Source organism: Phoca vitulina, unplaced genomic scaffold (genome assembly GCF_004348235.1).
Source record: "Phoca vitulina isolate PV1807 unplaced genomic scaffold, GSC_HSeal_1.0 scaffold13, whole genome shotgun sequence".
Taxonomy (NCBI): Eukaryota; Metazoa; Chordata; class Mammalia; order Carnivora; family Phocidae; genus Phoca; species Phoca vitulina.
The window spans coordinates 14,762,924-14,768,281 of NW_022589716.1; the positions used below are offsets into that span (position 1 = coordinate 14,762,924).

The 5,358-nt window shown below is 45.4% G+C and overlaps 1 pseudogene; it reads right to left on the bottom strand.

Annotated features, from left to right (window-relative positions):
• Positions 1 to 1,539: 1,539 nt before the first annotated feature.
• LOC116636953 lies at positions 1,540 to 5,358 on the bottom strand (annotated as a pseudogene).

Here is a 5,358-nt window from a genome sequence, read left to right on the forward strand (position 1 = left end):
CCTGACATTTATAAGACATTCCACCCAAAAACAGCAAAATACACATTGTTCTCAAGTGTACCTGGAACATTTATCAAGATAAACCATATTCTGGGCCATAAAACAAATCTTAATAAATTTAAAAGGATTCAACACATACCGAGTATGTTCTTGGACTACACTGAAATGAAATTACAAATCAATAAAAAGATTTCTGGAAAATCTACAAATGTTTGGAAAGTAACTAACACTTCTAATTAACCCATGGATCCATCTAAGAAATCAAAAAGGAAATTATAAGGTATTTTGAACTGAATGAAAATAAATATAGAATATATCAGCATTAATGGAATGCTACTAAAGCAGTACTTAGGGGGAAACGTAAGCACTAAAAACCTACATTAGAGAAGAAGAAAGATCTCAGATCAATGACCTTAGCTTCTACCTTGAGAAACTAAAAAAAAAAAAAAGCAAATTGAAACCAAAGTAAGCAGACGAAAGGAAAGACAACAATAGTAATCAATGAAATGGAAAATGGAAAAATAGAGAAAATACAGCCAAAATCCAATTCTTTGAGAAGAAGGCCTCTGAGGCCTGATACCTAAACCAAAGACATTACAAAGAAACCACAAACCAATACCCACCAATAGCCCTAGGCGATGGCTATGACAGTCCCTCCTCCTCCCCCCCCCCCCCCCCCCGCCACAGGCTGGGACAGGGATCCTTGTAACAGGATAAGGGCTCTGTGCTTTTTCAAACTTTCGTTCAATCCAGCCAGGGAGGCAGAGAAATACAGGTGCCCAAAGTTCTAGACCAGCACGGACGCTACTGTGCAAGAAACGGGCAAGGCGGGGAGGGTGGTAGAGAGTCCAGGTTCCAGGACAGTCTGAATTTCAAATATTCTGGTCTGTCAGACCACATATCCCAATTTTGGGCAAAAATATGGTCATTAGGAGAAAAGCCCAAGAGAGGCTGAGAAAGGGCCAGTGGCTTTGGTATGAGGGACACATGTCCAGACAGCATCTCTTACCCATAGTCTTGAAGCCCCAAATCACCAAGAAACTGCCCCAGCCAAGAGCTCTCCTGCTTCTTCAAGCTATTTGGTTCTTTAAGGGGGTGGGACTTGGGTAGGTCTTGGAGGAGGCAAGGGATGGGTAAGAAAAGGAAAAATTCCCCATTTATTCCCTAAAGCTGTCTCCTAAAGCCCATGAAAGGGAGACTACAAGGATGGAGTCTCAACTCCTCTGGCCAGAAACTTGAGCATTTCACTCCGAAAACTCAGGCTGCAGCTGTGGGGCTGGAGAGGAGTGTTAGGCACAGGCGGTGGGGCGTCCATCATCGGCACAGAGGAGACCCCTGCCCTCCAGAACTTCCTCCAGCCTCTTTTCTCTTGCAGTAATACCCCTAGGCCTTCAGAGACTGGAGCCACTACAATGCTTGGCAGGGTTTTGGTTTCTTTCTCTGCCCCCAGGAGCCACTGTGTTTCTGCCCCACGGGGACGGGAAGACCCTGGAAACAAGGACCAAGAACCAGACTTGGAAACCATCACCCTCCCCAGTGTCACCCATTGTTAGCAGCCACCAGCTGCCCCACACCATCATGGATGTACAGACTGGACCTCATTGGTCTTGAGGCAGAGATCACAAGCCCAGACGGCGGAGGCCTCAGTGGTCAGCAGCCCATATGTGCTCTGTCATGTCTGTGCGCTCGTGGTGGAACCACTTTTGGCAGGAGGCCTCACACAGAATGGCCTGCTGCTCATCATTCACCTCACTGCAACAGGCACCACACGGGCACACCAGGCCTGGGGGAGGCCAAGGCGCTGAGCCCCCACCTGCCTGGCTGGGGGGTGCCAAGCTGTTGGCATCCACAGTTCCCCCACCCTACCCACTGCTGTTTGGGGGGAAACTGGGCTGATTCCCATTAACAGCAGCAACTGTGGACTGTGAGTGAGGCTCCTGGGGAAAAGCACTGTGGGCAGGTGGATTCAAGGGCTTTCCCGCATCCTCACCACCAGGGCCAGGAAAGCCAGGGTCTGGACCAGGGAAGAGACTTGTGTGGAGGGCAGGCTGGGGAACCCTTGACCAGGTCTCTGGAGGAGAGGGGCCAAAAGGTGCTCCTGGCTACACAAAGCGTTGGGGGAGAGAAGAGAGGGGGCAGCTCCCCTCTGGGAGGTTGTCCCATGGTGGGTGAGATCATGGAGCCAAATCCCCCTAATGGGCCTGGCATCATCTGTCCACCAGGAGGGCTAAAGTTCTGACCCAGAGGCTGGTTGAAGGGTTGGGTAGGAAAGTTCATGTTGCCTGGGGGTGAGTAGCCAGGGTCCTGGGGAGGGGTGTTCATGTTGAAAGCAGGGCCCATAGGGTTGGGAGGGAAGGGGGGGCCTCAATGAAGAGGCCGGGGACTGCCTCCACCCCCAATGCCATAGCCTGGGGGGTACCTGGCCTGCCACGCCCCCTGTACACAGAAGCCTCCAAAGGGGACAGGACGCCAAGGAATGGGGGAGCTGTGCCCCCCACCTTGGGGGCTCCGAAGTCATCCTCAAAAGGGTTGGATGCAACCAGGTGATCCACCATGGGAGTCAGGCATGGTGTGAACTCCGTCAGATGGAAGTATGAAGGGCCCTGAGTATTTGACCCCCTTCGCTTCTTTTCTGGGCTCTTCATCTGCACACCTGCCTTGCCCTGCTTCCTCCCGGTGCTAGGCGGAGCAGGGGGTGTATGGGGCAGCCACCTCCCTCCAGCTCGTCAGGTGGGGCTGGCGCTGAGGTGGCTGTGGGGGCAGGGGGCCAGGGTCAGTGTGATGGGGGACAGACTCATCCTCAGGGGGACCATCCCTGGGAGGGAGATCAAGGTACCCTCAGGGAGTGGCCATGCCAGGTGGTGAGGCCAGGTGCCCAGCGGAGTGCCAGCCGCCCACCCCCAGGAGCAAAAATTCTAAAAAAATTTTAGCGAGTCAAATCCAAAACTGTATTAAAAGGATAACACATCAAGACCAAGTGGGGTTAATCATAGGAATACAGTTAGTCTAACATCCAAAGTCAATCAATGTTAACATACCAATCATATTCACAAACTCAAAAAAAACATATGATCATCTCAATAGATTCAGGAAAAGCATTTAACAAAATCCAAAGCCCATGCCTGATTAAAAAAACAAAACAAAACAAAAACTCTCAGCAAACTAGGAATAGAAGAGGACTTCGTCAACTTGATAAAGGACAGCTATAAAAAAAACCTACAGCTAATATCATAATTATAAAAGGCTGAATGCTTTCCTTTAAGATCAGGAACAAGACAGAGATGTCCACTCTCACCAATGCTATTCAACATTGTATTGGAGATTCTAGCCAGTGCCATCAGGCAAGAAATATAAATAAAAGCCATCTACTGGAAAAAAGTAAAGCAGTCTTTGTTCAGAGATGGTATAATCTTCTAGATAAAAAATATGATAGAATCTACAAAAAAAAAATATACTAGAACTAGTAAATGAGTTTTTTTTAAGGTTCTGGGATACAATATCAGTCTACAAAAGTCAACTATATATTAGTATTTTGAACTAAACTTTTGAATGGAAAACTGAACATTGAATTTAAAAAATGATATAATTTATAACATCAAAAATAAGACAGGCTTAGGGATAAATCTGACAGAAGATGTGAAACATTTGTACCCTGAAAACCACAAAATATTGCAGAGAGAAATTAAAAAGATATAAATAGGGCGCCTGGGTGGCTCAGTTGGTTAAGTGACTGCCTTCGGCTCAGGTCATGATCCTGGAGTCCCGGGACAGAGTCCCGCATCGGGCTCCCTGCTCAGCAGGGAGTCTGCTTCTCCCTCTGACCCTCCCCCCTCTCATGCTCTCTCTCTACCTCATTCTCTCTCTCAAATAAATAAAATCTTTAAAAAAAAAAGATATAAATAATGGATAGAGATATTTTGTTCATGGATCAGTGGGCAATATAATTAAGATGTCACTTCTCTCCCAATTTATCTATAAATTTAATACAATCCCAATCAAAACCCAGGAAAAATTTGTGTAGAAATTCATAAACGTCTGCTTCTTTAAAAGATGCTGTTATGAAAATGAAAAGACAAGTCACAAACTGGGGGGAAATTGCAAGCCATAGATCTGAAAAAGAACTTGTGTCAAGAATATATAGAGAGGGGACACCATGATGGCTTAGTCAGTTAAATGTCTGACTCTTGGTTTCAGCTCAGGTCATGATCTCATGGGTCCTGAGATCAAGCCCCACAAGAGGGCTCCGCACTCAGCAGGGAGTCAGCTTGAAGATGCTCTCCCTCTGCCCCTCCCTCCACTTGTGTGTGCATGAGCTCTTTCAAATAAATAAATCTTTTAAAAAAATAATATTTAAAGAACTCTCAAAACTCAACCAGTAGAAATTAAACAACTCAATTTTTTAAAAGATTTTATTTATTTATTTGAGAGAGAGAGAATCTCAAGCAGATTCCCTACTGAGTGCAGAGCTGGATGCAGGGCTCGATCCCAGGCCCTTGAGATCATGACCTGAGCTGAAGACAGATGCTTAACTAACTGAGCCACCCAGGTGCCCCTTAAACAACTCAATTTTTAAAATGAGTAAAAGATTTTAGCAGACACTTTACCAAAAACAAACAAACAAAACAAAACAAAACAAAAACCATATAGATGAGTAATAAACATAAGAAAAGATATTCAATGTCACAGGTCATTAGGGAAATGCAAATTAAAATCCCAATGAGATAATACAAACCTATCAGAAAGGCTAAAATTAAAAAGGCTGACCATACCAAGTGCTGGGTAGGTGTACAGAAAATGGAACTCATACACAGCTGGTGGAAACAAATTAGCACAACCACTTTGGGAAAGTTTGGCAGTTTCTTAAAAAGTTAAACATTCACCTACCATATGATCCAGCAATCCTATTCATACAATTCCTAGGTATTTACCCCACAGGAAAGGATGTATATGTCTGTACAAATACTTGTACATTAGTGTTCATAGAAGCTTTATTTGGAACAGCCAAAAGCTAGAAATGACCCAAATGTCCATCTACAGGTGAGTGGATAAGACATTTTTGTTATAGCCATATAATAGAATACTACTCAGCAATAAAAGTAATGAACTATTGATACACACAACATGAATGAATCTCAAAACAATCATGCTGAGTGAAAGAAGTTAGACCCCTCTCTGCACTGCCTGAGCCCCTCACTCCCTGGAAATGTACATGGGTACCAAATTTGTCTCCATGCCCTCACTAGTCAGGAGCACCTCTCAGCTGCTGAGTTGACAACTTTTTGCAGCAGTGCTAAAACAACCAGAGACACTGCCAATGAGAGCCTCAGGAGCTGGGCAGCCTCACTTACCCCTAGCCAT